Below are 17,050 nucleotides of genomic sequence, written 5' to 3'. Positions count from 1 at the left end.
CAGACTTTCAATCACAGGAGAAATAAAAATAAGACAGTTGGACAAATTCAAACAGATGCAGAAAAACACTACTTAACTAATTGCACTGTATTTCCTGACTGTCTAAAGAATAACTGTTCCCTAGCTAACTTAAATAATACAGCAAGGCAATATTAGATGCTGAGATGTTTACTTCCACAAGGCAAGGTGATGAGCTTCAAACTAAAACTGAACTCAACTCAACTAACTGACTGTGATAACTGTCATAGATCTTTATATCAGGCTCCAAAAAAAACAAATAAAACAAACTGCTGTGTGAGTTCCATCCTCTCAGTGCTGGTTATGAAATGGCATCACATTTGATAATCTGACTCTGGAGCAATAGACATTCAGAGCTTTGCTAAGATCTGTTACAGTATTTGAAAATTATACAACAATTTCAAAAACTTTTCGTCTTCCCCTCCAGAATGCTTTGCTGAAACATATAAATTTAATCAGTTATAACAACACTGTTGATACATTTTTAACAAAAGCATCTGTACTAGTCAGTGTGACAGTCAAATGACACAAAAGTATTGACAAGTCAGTGTGATAGCCAAGTAATATAGCCTGAGTTCATCCAATACAGTAAGGAGAGACAGAGTAAGCTGAAACCAAACAAAGTTGCAGAAAGGAACTGTATTTGCATTTCTAAGCATGATATGCAGTGAATCTTAATTTAACATATCAAAAGTAGCAAATCTGTGTGTTTCATCTCAGACCAATATAAACGTTGTCTGGGGAACACAGTTCCAGACTTCTTCGTCTTCTTCTTTTGGCTTTTTCCCGGTTAGGGGTCGCCACAGCGGATCACCTGTCCACTCATGATTGGCAGTGGAGTTTTACGGTATTGAGTTGCCAGCCAATTGCTCAACCTTCCACTGAAGGCACACACATGCACACACTCATGCCTAGGGCCAATTTAGAGTGTCCAATCCACCTACAGCATGTCTTTGGGATGTGGGAGGAAACCGGAGCACCCGGAGGAAACTCACGCGACCACATGGAAGACATGCAGACTCCGCACAGAAGGCACCCCAGCTGAGAATCGAACCGGAGAACCTCTTGCTGTGAGGCACCAATGCTAACCTCTGCACCACTGTGGCCGCCCGGAACACAGTTCCAGACTGATTCTGGGAAAGCAAAAAATGACTTTACAGCAAACTACTAGGCTGTGACAAATAAGCTTAAACCAGTCTTTCTGTTTGAAAGCGACTATGTAAGAAAGTGTGTCAAAAACTTTGCATACTAAAGATATTATGATACAATAGTATGTGACAGGTAAAATTATGTCTACTGGTCCAAGCTAGTGGCACAGAGGAATAAAGCTCTGACGACACCCCAGGAGACCAGAGTTTTATTAGTGACTTTGGTTCATAATAGTGCAGTCTGGAAGGCTGTGTGAGCCCATCCTAGAAGAGGTGGTCCTAGCCAGCTGAAGCTAGCACTCCCAAACCTATCACTGCTAGACAACAGGGGCAATGTTGAAGGGGCAGGGGCCAGTACAGGGACAACGTGGGTATTACCACATGCACGTGATGGCAGCCTTCATTAGCCATGCAACATAGTGCACACAAATTGTTGCGAGGGGCACAGACTGCCCCTGCAGTAATATAAGTGCTCACATAACCACCCAAGAGGAAGGTTTAGACCTTTCATACAAAACATGTTTACGTTGCCAGGATGCTACTGACAGCACCATACTACCTATGTTTGTCAGGATGATAGCCCGGTCAAATGGCTAAAACCATAGGGGTTCACAGGAAAACTCTTTATCCTTAGGAAATAAAAGGAATCAAACCCTGTATAGGCTGACTTGATAGCTGGCAGGTAGAAAGTGTACAGAGGTTTATATAGTTAAAAAATACTGCATATTGCGGCCATTAAAAGTAGTGACATGTAACACACTCCACATAGACTGCTTCATTAGCAGCTCAAACTGCAACATTACAAACTATCCCAAACGACAACAGCATTTTTAAATACAAAAGAGAAAATGCATGTTTGGTTTACTGATGGACACGTGACAAATAAAAAAAATAGATTACAGAGAAATTGTCCAAAAACTAAGACGGTTTTGTGAATACACACTTATGGCTAGGACAGACAGTAATCTACAAGAATGGAAAGTGCATGGTAAACCTTCCATGAGCATGAAAATGGTGAATAATCTGGAAACAACCTCAACAAAATAATATTTTTTTGCATAGACATTTTAACACACGGGCTCCAACCATTATGAAAGAATCAGCATGTTGACAGAATGGCAGAAATTTTGGCTCATATACTGGCTTGAAACACTGTGGACAGCAAGCAGTAGTGTCTGATTTGTCTGTCTTCTTACATCAAATTGAAATTTCTGTAAGTAACTGCGTTTTGTTCTTTAACTGAAACAGTACTGTTAAAATTAGAGGCCATAGCATTTACAATCAGCCTTAGTTGGAACTTGGCTATGTTGTAAAAGCTCTTGGATCTATTTTTTCCAGTTTGTACAGATCTGTTTTACTGATGGGATTGCTATTCTGTTCTTTAAGTCTATACATCACTGGTCCAAAACATTTTTTTGGCCATTTTGGCACACATGCTGCTCCAATATACTATGGACAATAAACTTTAGTTTCTGATTTTTTTAAACACATTTACTGAATTATCACTTGTGACACAGGCAAATTTACATTTATACAGAAGTAATCAAACTGTATTAACAAACATTATATTTCACATATATTGCCATATATCATATAATATAAGCAGCATTACAAAAAATATACAATTCCTGCTCCCTTTTTTAAACAAGAAAAATCTTTACTAAACCATCACTTATGACATAACCAATCATACATTCTTTCCCGCCTTTCTGAACTAGTATAGTCCAGTTTTCAGGTTATTGCTGAATCTAGGGCTGTGTTACAAGTTTGTGTTGCCCATACCTTACTTGGATAGAAGGAAGTTTCTCTGTTCACCTGTGAGACAGGGGAGCTTTGAGCAGCCTATCTGTCCCTGGAGGAGTGGTTTCAGCCCAGATGTTAGTAGTTTAGTGGCCATTTTGGGCTAATTTCTATCTCTTTCACTTCCCTGCTATAAAAACCGCATTTGTGTGGTTTTGCGCACCGGGCAGCGCTGTTTAGCTAGAGTTAAACTATTCTTGGTTCCACGACGTCTACTCTTCAATTTTTCCCTTGGAACTACACAAACCTTCAACTTTAGCACTCAAACCATTCATGTCACAGTAAAGCACTTGCTTAAAACTCATAGCAAGCACTAATTAACCCTAGCACTAGACCCCCCTATACTGTCCAGAAGGACAAGGTTCTCTATTCGTCCCCACCAGCCAATCAGAGAAACAGCTTACTCTACCTATTCAGGCATGTCCAAAGGGCAGTTTCCGGTGTATTTCCAGTCCAACTGGTGAATCTGGACATTTTGAGGCAATGTTACAACTGCCTCATGTACACAGACAACCCTCTCCTCCTACCACCAAACACTAATATATGCGACAGACGCAATTATACAGCCAAATTGGAGGCACAGCTCTCTCAACCCAAGACTGGAACTGACAGTCAAGAGGAGAAGGGTAATACTTGCAACACACTACCAGTCGCACATAGACCTAATAAACTAACACTGGCAAATAACACACATGAATACATGAAAACATACTCGGAGGCTCTAAATAAAAATCTACAAAAGCAACAGAGACCTCCAAAGTAGACATCCAAGCAACCTCCACACCCCATTACCAACCATGAAACACATACTTCACATAATCAGTGTGCCACGCAATCACAACCTTTAACGCAAAATAACATACCCAACAGGTTAGTAATAGGTGACTCTATAGTCAGGCACACTGATGTCCCACTAACTAGGCTGGACAAGGAGAAGGTTACAGTTAGCTGCCTGTAGGGTGCCAGGATCTGCCACATAACAGAAGCACTCAGGTCACTCCAGAACAAGTACAAATATGACTCTGTCATTGTCCATGTTGGTGTGAATGACCTGAGATGTACCTCCCTGGACTACATGAAAAGAGGCATGGAAGAGGTCTCTGATCATGTAGCCCAGGCCGGTATGACCCTGACTAGCATCCTGCCCTCACCAAGAATGATGCCACAGTATAAAGAAAAAAATGATTAATTTCAACAATTGGCTAAGTTTCTGGTGTCATTCAAAGGGGATCCAGTATCTGTCCGCCTGGGATGACATGCTTGACAAGCCATGTTGCTTCACAAGAGATGGTTTGCACCTGTCACCCTTAGGCTTTCGAATACTGGCCAAGGCTCTTGTCACCCCCATAGTGCCTTTTTTAGGCAAGGCTCAAAAGACAAACCCACCACCAAAAATAGCACAAGCAACCAAAAACTGAGGGTAATGCTACTCAACGCCAGAAGTCTAAACCTCAAAATGCACGCACTTGAGGCACTCCTCAGTATGGAGAACATTGACATCTGTGCAGTAACAGAAACCTGGTTTAAGGCTTCTGAGAGCACTACTAGGCTACGACTCATACCATACCTTTTGGCCACAGAACCAGGACTGAAACACAAAAGGCGGGGGTGTATCTATATTCATCAAGGATACCCACACCTCCAGGTTAGTGGTGCAGCACAATGCATCAGAGATCATCCATGTGCAACTAACAACGGGCAAAACTGCAATCCAAATTGTAGCTTGCTACAGATCACCCACCATGGCCCAGGGCCCCAATTCCGCATTTCTGGAGACACTGGGAAATATGAAGGTCCTACCAAACACCCTACTACTAAGTAATTTCAATTACCCAAACATAAACTGGGAGAACTACTCAAGTACTAACTCCCTTGCCCAACGCTTCCTAGAATTTATAAACTCGAACGCCCTGGATCAACTGGTCAACATCCCCACCACAGGGAACAACATATTGGACCTGGTCATCACCAACATGGGCGACTGGTCTTCCACACTGGAGGTCAACCCCTCGCTGGTTAGATCAGACCATAGACTAATCACTCTGGATTTCCACATTCCGCCCCCACCCCCAATCAAGGAAACCACCGTGAAAAACTTTTCAAAAGCAAACTTTACATTACTTAAGACCGAGGTGAAAAGTTCATAGCCCCCATGCTAAAGGACAGTGCTGTCCAAGCTGCTGAACCCTTTACAAAAGCACTCTATGAGCATCTGCAGGAATGCATGGCTCGGGCTATCCCAAGTAAAACCAAGACTCACTCCTCCAAGAAAAGGAAACAAGTCTGGTGGACCCCTGCCATAAACAAGCTATACAACAGGAGGAGGAAACTAGTACAGAAAAGAGTAAAATCCCAAGAAGGAAAGACATCCCTGATCAGTATCAGCAAGAAATTACGATCCCTCATGAAATCATCCAAGGCTAGTTTCGAAAGAAAAATTGCCAATGACTCCAAAGATAACCACAAAGCGTTCTTTAGCTAAGTCAAGAACCTAAGTGGAGACTCTCAGATCTGCTGTGAGTTAGTGCAGAATGGCACAAAATACACTGAACCAGCTGATATTGCCAACATTCTGGCAGACAGGTTTAGTGCAAACTTCAGCCCCCTCTCACCCCCTTAAGGGCCCATAACCATACCAGAAGAATGTAGGGCCCCCTCAATCACTGACACACAGGTTAAAACAGCCCTATCCAAAGCCAAAAACACAGCTTCAATGGGACTTGACGGTGTCCCAGGTTGTGTCTTACAAGAGCTCCAAAATGAACTAACCCCTCACCTAAACACACTTTTCAAACTCAGCCTCTCTACAGGCTACGTACCCACAGAGTGGCGCACAGCAACAGTTATCCCGCTCCACAAAGGTGGAGCCACAACAGACCCTGGGAACTATCGCCCTATAAGCCTGACTAGCCTGGTATGGTCTGCAAAGCTATGGAACGCATCATCATGGAACTCATTAACAGAGACATTGGGAACCTTTGTTAATGGCAGATCATGCCTCCTAAACCTGATGGACTTCTTTGAGACAGTTACCAAGGCATTAGACGAGGGAAAGGAGGTCCACACAGCCTACCTAGACCTCACAAAGGCTTTTGACACCTTTCCCCATTCTAGTATTATAGACAAGCTCACCAGCTTGAACATAAACCCCTACATATTGAGATGGGTTGCCAAATGGCTCATGGATAGAACCTACATGGTGAGAGTTGCAGGCTCTATGTCCGACTCTAAACTGGTTACAAGTGGCACCCCCCAGGGATCAGTCCTAGGACCCCTCCTGTTCTCAGAGGTAAAGGCAAGCATAGGAGGACTATGGCTGACCAAGTTCGCAGACAACTGCAAACTAGGGGCCATAATTAATTCTCTGGCTGATACAGACCCTCCAGATGGGTCTCACCGAGATGGATAACTGGTGTCAAAATCATGGCCTCAAGCTAAATTCCAAAAAGCGCATAGTCATCCCCTTTGGAAAAACAAAGTACCCACGAACTACCACATAGGTGGTAGTCCCCTAAATACAGAAAATGTAATAAGGGATCTGGGGACCCAACTAGATAGTAATCTCTCCTTTGATAATCATATTTCCAAGGTGGTTAGAAAATCCTTCTATGTGGCCCACCAAATCACAAAAGGGTTCGCATATAGAACAAAAGAGGTTATTGTGCCTCTCTACTCATCACTCATTAGACCCATCATAGAATACAACGCCCCATTTGGGATGTACCTTACAAGACACCTGCAACAGCTGGAAAGACCACAAAAGTACCTCACCAAGAGTATTACTGGCCTCAAACAGATGCCCTATGCAGCCCGACTCAAGAAACTCCAGCTGTACTCGGTTGCATACCACTTACTCAGAGGTGATCTCTGCCTGACATACAAGGCCATGTCCAACCCAGAATTGATGGACATGCTCCACCTAAAAAAAAAAAACAAATCCCAGAGAGCCACATGCTCTAGAGATATAAACCTCACCACAACGATAAATAGGACATGCTGGAGGGATAGATTCCTGTCCCAGAGACTCCCAATGCTTTAGAACAGGATTCCAATATACATCAGGCAGAGCCCCTCACTAACACTCCTCAGGAGAAACCTTGACGGGTGGATGGGAAACAGAAAATTTACCTTGGGGATCACTGCAGTGGCTCTGCTGAGAACTGCATTTTTGAGAAGCTTTACCGTCAGTGTTACTATATAATTTGCTACTTTGTATTTGTATTGGTTCTGCTGTATTCTTGCAATTTTGGCCCCAATAAAAGGATTCTAAACAGTTTCCACTGTTTTAATTGCCTGTATAAGTTCGGCATGATTGCAAGGCTATTGGCTGATTCCTATACAGTTCATCAATGCTTGGTGTCCTCATCCGTGCCTCTGAAGCAATTTCCGTGCATCACGTGCCATCCAAGCACAAGCTAAGTACTTGAATTTAAAATTCAAATTCGAGAAGCTCTTTTAGTTATTGACTACTGATTTTTTTGTTTTATTTCTGCATTTATCTGTATTTAAGGCTGAAATTACTGCAGTTGCTCAAACTGTTGTGCTCTTTCTCTGATTAACTTGGAATCGCCTTGTCTAGCTAGTTTGTTAAAGTTTTTTTGTGATAGCATACAATCTCAAGCAATCTTTTTTGCGCTTTTGTGTTAAGAGGACTCTGATATTCCATCTAGCGGCAGTAAGTGGTGCCTGGTCTATCTGAGCTGGAAAACACAAAAGATTATCTGTAAAACTAGTACTAGGATTGCAACCTGCAATTTAGTGATGCGCTGCACAAAGTTAAGAATAGAGCAGCCATGTTACGCATCAGACAGCACTAATATCATATCATATCACTGTCTAATACCTTTTCCCCAGCACTATTTAACTCTAGTCCCTAACCCTAGAGAACACCCTAGGAGGCCTCTGTAAAACCCTCTCCTCAAATTCTTAATACTACACCTTAATACAGGCCTAAACAACATGAATATGGAATTTTCAAATGTCTCCATAGCCAGCTTGGTTGATATGTGCATTCTGGGACAATACAGCAACTGTCTCATGTTCAATGACAATCTTTTAATCCTTAAAAAACAACAAAGTATGCAAGAGATGCACATACACAATTTCCTTGGAGGCAAAAATCTCACAAACAAACAAGGCTATCAAGAACTCACACACTTCACATTCACCACACACAGTGCTCACACACACAAACCATTTTATGCTGAGGTGCTAAAAAGCAATCCCCCAAACCTCAAAGACCTCCTAACCCTGCAAACATCAATACCTATCGTCAGCAATCTCTAAAGCATACACAAAAAGCAACACCAAACATCACACATAAGCCTATGCCCAATGGACCCCAGAAAACAAAGCCCATAAGGCAAGCAATTTAGCAGGACTATTTTCATAAGGAACTCCATTGTACAACATACAAATGCCCCACTTACCAAACTATACAAGGAGAAGATTAGAGACTGTTGCTTATCTGGAGGCAAGATCCGCCAAATCACTGCAACACAGGTAGCACTAAGACTCTATCACGAGTCCATGAGGGCATAAATCAACTGAGACATACTTTTCTGGATTATAGATATAAGAGACATTATGGACATCTATGAATATATCTCAGACCAGTATGTGCCTTGCACTGAGTAGCATTCTAACTTCACCAAGGATGTCACAGTATGAACAAAAACTACTGACTTCAACAACTGGCTTAGTTTCTTGTATCAGTACAGGGGGATTCAATACCTATCAACCTGGGAGGAGATGTTCAACAGACCACATTGCTTTGCCGAAGATGGCTTGCACCTGTCCCCCAGGCTTCCAGATTTTGGCTAAAATGTTATCCACCCCCTCAGAGCCTTTTTTAGGCAATGCCAAATTGACAAACCTACCGGCATAACAAATAGAACCCAAAGGAACCTAAAGATGTTGCTATTCAATGCTAGGAGCTTTAATAATACACTCAACACCCTACATCATCTCCTCACTCTGCTGAATATAGACATCCATGTTGTTATCGAGACATGCTTCAAAACCACAGAAAATACTCCAGCAGTGCAAGGCTACATGCCTTCCACACATTTAGACCATCAGCCACACAGAAAGGGACTAAAGATGGAGGTGTCTTGATCTACAGTAGCACAAGTATACCTCAAGGCTGGTTAAACAGGATAATAGCCTGGAGTTTATCCACTTGCAAATAACCTCAGATAAAGTCCCTTACATTCTTTTAGCAAACTATAGGTCACCATTTATATCCCACAATTCTTATCTAGACCTACTGCAGGCACTTTCCATCCAACCTAACACTCTAGTCATGGCAGACTAACTACCTCTCTGCAGAATGGGAAACATACACTGCCTCATACTTGCAGACACGATGTTTCCTGGACTTTATTAGCACAAATGCCCTTGACGAGTTAGTGCTCAGACATACTGGAAGTTCCTCTCACCAATATGGGAGAGCGTTGCACCCCCCCCCCCCTCGCCTCCATGTCATGTCCTCACTGGTGGTCAGATTGCAAAGCTGCTTCATTTGAAATAAAAATCAGTGTGGAAAACCCAGCAAAACCTGTTACAGTTAGAAACTATTCTAAAGCAAACTACATCCCTTTAAGTGACAGTTTGTCAAAATTCAATACCCCTCCCAACTCAGAGTTCACAACAGCCTATTAAGAAATGTTGTGCAAATATGTAAAGGGCTGCTGTGCCTACCAGAAGTAAGCCTCAAAATAAACCGCTTTGTTGAAATCCTAATCTTAACAGGGTATATAACAAAAGGAAAAAAGTCATGGCCAAAAGCAGAAAAAACAACTCTCATAATGATAAGAGCTCACTAATAAAGCTAAACAGGAAACTAAGAGGACTAATTAAATCCAACAAGGCTAATTAAGAGGTCAAGTTAGCTTGTCAGTCTAAAGTTATTCAAATGGAATGAATTATCATGGAAATGATCAACAAAGACATTAGCAGCCTACAGACAATGGACCAATCCCAGTTTGGTTTTGTCAAAGGAAGATCATGCCTACTTAACCTAGTAGACATCTTTGGGAAGGTAACCAAGGCAATAGATTAAGAGAAGACGGTACATACCACCTACCTACACCTGGCTGAGGCATTCAACACAATACTCCACTAAGGTATTTTGGACAAACTCACCGAACTACGCAAAAATCCCTACACAACTCACTGGATTGCCAACTGGCTCACAGATATGGCTCAAAAAGTCAGGAATGGTGAAACCACCTTCACCAAGAGGCAATTCACCAGATCTGCATCCAAAGCCCCATTCTGTCCTTATTTCTTGAATTATCCCCTCCCTTCAACATCATCCCTTTTCAATTTGAAATGTAGCTTTCTCTTTGTATTATATGTAGCAGCCTTAACTGTGAATTGTGCAGCTCTAAATTATCCCTTCAAATCAGATAATCGTAAGCCCCCTTATTCTATTAGGAGGATCAACTTATCCCACTTGACTTTTCCCCTCTTCCCCTCCCAAATAAAATCCTTCAAGTCTCTGTTAATTGCTATCCACAACTTCTCCTCTGGTTGACAAAAATGTGCTTGATCTATGTATAAAACTAAATGAACTAAAAACATTTTTACTGCTTATATCTTGCTATCCATGTCCATAGGCAAGAGCTTTTAGTATCTCAGTTTTTGCATTATCTCTTTTTTGTCTCTTCCCACACATACTTAGCTGACACAACCGAATCCTTTTTAATCCATACTCCTAAATACTTCATTTTATCAAGTCCCATATATTGCTGAACCAATTAAAGTGTGGGTACACAGTTTGTAGCTATTGCCTTTGTTTCATCTTCATTCATTTTATATCCCCCAAAAAAACACAGTATTATCTCAGAATATTCCACAACACTGAGATGTCATTTACTGGTTCTGTCAGGTATAAAATAATATCACCAGAAAATAAAGCCAACTTTTCTTGATCATCATACCAATTATATCCTTGAATGTCTAAGTCCCTTATTTTCTTTGCCAATGCTTCTAAATAAAATGAAAATAACTAATCAGAAACAGAAAGAGGACACCCCCTACCTGGTTCCTCTGTTCAGACACAATTTATCAGAAAGGAAGACCCCCACTTTGATTTTTGCCTCCAATCCTCTCATATATCCTTCTAATTAACATTGTTATTGTATCACAAAATACAAATGCTTCCATTACCTACTCATAAAATAACAGTTTACTCTATCAAATGCTTTCGATACATTAAGACTTCCAATAACTGTGGTATTTTCTTAAATTCTGCTTCCCCCTGGATCATCACCATTCTGTTAATGTTGTCAAATGTTTGCCTCCCCTCCACAAAACCACATTGGTCAACATCTATCAGTTTTGCAACACTTGTGCCATTCTTTTAGCCATTATAGACAAACACTTTATAATTATTGTTAAAAGTCAAAACAGGCCTATATGAAACTGGATCAGATGGGTGTTACTGTCTTTAGGTATTACAGCCACCACAGCTTTTTTGTAGGATACTGGTGCCTCCCCTCCTTTTAAAATAACATAACCTTCAAGATCTTTATCACTTTCTTCCCACTTAGCTTCCAAACATCCACTGAAACAGCATCTACTCCTGCTGACTGGTTATACATCACCATTTTTATCTCATCTCCTCCTCTCAACTGTTAGTTGTTGAGTCTACCTCTAACATTGGCATATTTTAAGTTTTCCATAAATATTTCCATTTGTGCTTTTTATGGATTTCTCCACATCTCTGCCTTTTATAAAATTTCCTACAATTTCCAAAATATCTCTAATACCTCTACAGGATCTCTGGTTATTTTTCTTGTTATAAGTTCTCTAAGTTTGCAACAAGCCTTTCTACTTTTTGTTGCCTAAGTTGTAGTGCCAAAAGTTTTTGTGCTCTACAGTTATTATTAAAAACAGTTACTTAAGAGCAATCTTACTAAGCTTGTGCATATTATACAGGTACTTCCTTATTTTCTCTTTAGCACTCTGCAATTGTGGATGAGTTTAAATACTTGGGATCAACAGTTCAGAGTAATGGCGAGTGTGGAAGAGAGGTGAAGAAGAGAATACAGGCAGGGTGGAGTGGGTAGAAAAGAGTGTCAGGAGTGATTTGTGACAGACAAGTACTAGTAAGAGTGAAAGGGAAGGTCTACAAAAGGGTAGTGAGACCAGCTATGTTATATGGGTTGTAGACAGTGGCATTGACAAAAAGGCGGGAGTCAGAGCTGGATGTGGCAAGATTTGCACTGGGTGTGATGAGGGTAGACAGGATTAGGAATAAGTATATTACAGGGTCAGCCCGGGTTGGACAGTTTGGAGACAAATCTAGAGAGGCAAGATTGCGTTGGATTGGACATGTGCTGAGGAGGGATGCTGGGTATATTGGGAAAAGGATGCTAAGGATGAAGCTGCCAGGTAAGAGGAAAAGAGGAAGGCCTAAGATAAGGTTTATGGATGTGGTTAGAGAGGACATGCAGGTGGTTGGTGTGACAGAGCAAGATGCAGAGGATAGGAAGAAATAGAAACAGGTGATCCGCTGTGGCAACCCCTAACCGGGAAAAGCCAGAAGAAGAAGAAGACTCTGCAATTGTGCCTCTTCTCATTCTGAGATCTTCATTTTGTAAGACTTAACCTTTGTCAGCTTCTTTAAATAATTCTTACTACTCTTAACCAGATCTCCTTTACATTTATTTCTACCCTAAGTTTAAACTCCACTGTCATTTTATCCCACTCATTAGCTATAACGTCTGGAGTACCTTCCATCTTCCTCAGTCTCTCCTGGATAAATTCTATTGCACATTTCCTTAAAATTCCTCTTTTTAATCATCAGGTATGGAAGCACCAGTCTCACATCTTTATTTCATTAGCTTGCATTATGTCTGATTAACACATGATTTGAAACAGTTATTGGATGTATATCAAGGGTCTCAATTAAATGGACATGTTCCTGAGAAATATAATTTTTGTTAAGTCTAGCCCAGTTACTGTACCTTTGAGAATAAGTAGTACATTCTCTCTGAGTTCCTGCTACTGAATTCACATATTTCACACCACATATTCACATACATTTCTTAAGAAATCTACCATATTTTGTTATATTTCTCTTCTAGGTCCCCTAGATACATCCTCATTGTTGCAATTAAATTCCAGTCCACATTTATAAATAATATTCCCTGCTGAAAGCTGATTATTTCTCAAAAGATTTTTCAGCTCCAAAACAACAATTTTAGATTAAATATAAATACATGCTAAAACAATCCTCACCCCTTACCAGTAGCCCTTCACTACTACAAAGCTGCCATTCTTACCTTTGTTTCCCTCTTCTATCATTACTGGAGCTCCTATAGTAAGTAATACAAGTACTCCTCCTTTCCTTTGTCCCTGATAATCTGCAGAATATCCATCCTGAAATCCTTTCTTTATCAAATTCACATGCTCACTTCCTTCCAAATGTGCCTTCTGTAGCACTCCTATCTGCACTCTTCATTTCTAAAAAAAGTAAGCATTCTTTTTGTCTATGCCTTTGAGACCATTCACACGCCAACATAATTTTGCCATTATGGTAAGAATTACCTAGTATATATGATAGCCTTTTTAAATGTCTATTTTCAGCTTTTGGGATACATACACCCATTAATGTTTGGCAGGTTAATACTTTATACAGTTTTTTCTTACTATGAACACACTGGAACCTATGTCATATGTACACCACTTTTTGTTTTAACAAAAACCCTCACACAAAAATAGATTAAATAATTAAATAAATAAATACATACATAAATAAATAAAATCAATAAACTTAGCCACAGAACACCCCTGGAATCTGTTAACTTAATACAAGCAAGCATAACAATGTACATTTTCAAATAAAATTTAATCCTCCTAACAGGAACATTTGTGCCAAATAGACAGCTACTAACACAGGTGATAATTAACCCGAGATTATCCATTTTAAGACACATATTACTGCCAAAGCTTCTACTTACAGTATTTTGTGTCTTGCACTTTTTTAACTTTACCCCCCCCCAAATGTGGAAACTATCTGCATACTTTCAGAAATCATTAACTTTTAGCTTTGAAGAAACCAATGTTCTATCTTTATTGTCCTGTCTCCAGTTTGCCTCCATGGAATAGTAAAAGAAAAAATTTGCCTTCTGCTGCAGCCTGAAAGACAACCTAAAAGATTTAATGCTAATGGAAAACTTTTCATTATATTAGGTGTTCTCACATTTACTTGTTTCCACTTAAATTTGTTATTAGATTTAATCCAGACATTCATCCATGCAAAAGTAATAGAAAACATATTACATATGTTATAACCTTTGTACTTTTACACCCTATCCCCTACATCAACAACCCAAGATTATAGACTATTAAGTTAAATATCCTTTTGCCTAGTTTTCCTTATCTTTTTGCACTGTAATGTCTAGACTTCTTTATAACAAAAAAGAAGAAAGACAAGCAGAAGAAAAAAGGCATCTATTTATTTTAATAACTTTACCACAAAGAGGAACAAGTAAAAATATTTTAAAATATGCAATTTATATTGTGAAAAGTTTCACAGAAATATTGTTAAGAAAAGACATTGTTTTGCTAGGAGTTACTTTTTTCCTTCTTCCCCTCCCTCGGAGTCCTTCCAAACATTGATGACAAGAACTGAGATAAACTCTTTTCAGTTCCTCACAACCTTAACAAAATCAACAAAAGACTACTCTTTCCACTTATTCTTTTACAACCACATTTTACAAGCACCGCTGATGATTTGCAGTCTCACACTTATTCACTCTATCTCCATACTCCAGATTCCAGTTCAATTCAATGGTACTCCTGATTTTTCTAGTCAACTCGTGTTTTCCTGAGGTTCTGAGAAAGTCCTGGGTTCAGGATGAAAGCACTTAACTTGTAGAGTCAACAGTGGGAATAAAGCTGGTTTGGTGATTTTCTGGAGTGGTTCTCTAATGCAGTTATTGGTGTTTGACATTGGTTTTTACAAAGCATGCTAAGGAAGAAATACAAAAGTTTGTTCAAAACAGTGAGCTGTAAAACAGAAGGAGATTCTGCTTCTTGTTCTTTTGGTATAGAAGACCATAAAGAGACTATGGTAGTGAAAACGTTTCCAATGTTTCAAGAGAAACTGCTGGAGAAAATAAAGGGAGCACGAGTTGACTAGAAGACTCTAGAGTACGTTGTAAGTGAAGCAGACACATGATTTGGGAGATGGAGATGAACAGGAATAAAACCGGTAACTTGTAAATTGACAAATGTGGGATTTCAAAGCAATAATTATATTTGTAAATATGACAGAATAAGAAAATCTGGAAATATTGGACTTTTCTGAACTTTGCTGGACATGTGGGGGACTCTAAAGCATATGCCCTACTTCATGTCATTAATGTTCAGAAAAATTATATGGGGAGAAAAAGTTAATTGTAAGTAAAACAACAGTCTTCCTTAATATTACTGTTTTTATACTGCACAACGTTCTTTGAATGCTATGAAGTAAAGTTTTCTGATGTTTAACTGTAATGGGGATATTACTGTAAACAGGTGCTCCTGTGTTTTTCTTTGTTTTTTTCTTTCGCCCTTCTTCTCTCTTTATTCTTGATTAGACTTAAGAAATATAGACACTGCAATGTAAAAACAAACAACAAAACTAAAAAGAAGAAGAAAAGTTTGGTTAAAACAGCATAATAAAAGAAAAATGAATTTGTTTTTTTCTCATTCTTGGTTGGATTTGGTGACTGAATAGGGGCCCTTGGCTTGATCTACTAACAAGTTTTATGAAAAAGTAAATGAAAAAGAATACTGAATATTATAAGACTTTTTTTCTAGCAAATACATCTATGCTTAGTAGCAATTCTGTATCTGGTCCTCATGTCTCCATGGAGACAATCAGATAAAGTAAAACTGGTTAGAAAAAGAGTGAAAATTGCTAGGAGATAAAGTTCACTGAAAGAATTCAGGTCTTTTCCCAGCTGGGACAGCTATAAAGATGAGACAAAACGAGACAGAACTTAATGGAAGCACATGCTGCACCATGTGTCTTAGCATGGATAATCTTTCTTTTAGGTTAACTCAAGTCTGTAAGTGTGCCTGTCAATTTGGGACATTTGTCCCTACTAAGAAGGTATAACTTCAATATTTGAAGATGTACATTAGTTTTGTGGGTTAGTATTAAGTTAATAGGTTTTACTGGGGTATTGGAGGTGTGTTGTTTTTGTTTGTTAGAGGGCTTTCAATAAAAAAAAAGCTTTGTAAGATGTGATGTGACATAAGCTCAAATGGATATGACAAGAAACAAACATATAAAAGTTCAACCTGCTAAACAGCGTAAGCATGGAACACAAAAGCTGGAACTAGACATTTAATAAAGAAGCTGTTATATATAAAATGTGGGAATAATAACTTTTTAATACAATGATGCTTTCTGTAATGTCTTTAAATGTCAATGTTCTCACAGATAAATACAAAAAAGAAAGAGTAGTGAATTATATTAAACAAAAGTACAGCGCAAATAGCTATGCTACAGGGAAGACAACTGGAAAGAACTGAACATGTGAATTTGATAATGAAAGGTTTTCAGGATGGTTATTTAGCAGAATACCTGTAACAAAAGAAAAGAAGAGCATTTATTAATTGTAAGAGGAGCTCTAATATTGATTGAAGAGGATAAAAATGGCAGATTTGCAATACTAAGGGGCGAGTGGCACAGGACAATGATTACACTGGCATGTATTTATATTCGTATGTATCCAGAAAATGCGTAGTGGAACCTGGATTAAATCCAAAGTAAGTTATGTAGCAAGAAGATATCCAGAGGCAGAAGAATACAAAAACTCTTTATTAAAACAAAAAATGGTAAGCGCTTTCGCGGTCATCTGCTTCTTCAGACCATACTACAATCAAAAGGATACAAGTCTTAAATACAGCACTTAAACCAATCACAGATAAAAACAATTAAATAATTAGTGCAGTAAGTTTTTCTTCTTCAGTGCTGGTTTTAAAGAAACAGCACTGTTTAAACCAGGGGGCATGTTAGCTCTAAAGTCAATAATTCATCTTAGTTCTGCATATTCAGTGTTGTTTGTCAGATCACC

General features: G+C 39.3%; 1 protein-coding gene across 1 annotated transcript in view; it reads right to left on the bottom strand.

Moving 5' to 3' along the window:
* Nucleotides 1-17,050, bottom strand: part of MCCC2 (methylcrotonyl-CoA carboxylase subunit 2) — a 1,233,028-nt gene that overhangs the window by 730,193 nt on the left and 485,785 nt on the right. The window lies entirely within an intron of this gene.

The sequence above is a fragment of the Protopterus annectens genome, chromosome 2.part2 (genome assembly GCF_019279795.1).
Source record: "Protopterus annectens isolate FY-2018-M chromosome 2.part2, PAN1.0, whole genome shotgun sequence".
In the NCBI taxonomy this organism is placed as follows: domain Eukaryota; kingdom Metazoa; phylum Chordata; order Ceratodontiformes; family Protopteridae; genus Protopterus; species Protopterus annectens.
This window is presented reverse-complemented; position numbering and strand designations above follow the sequence as displayed.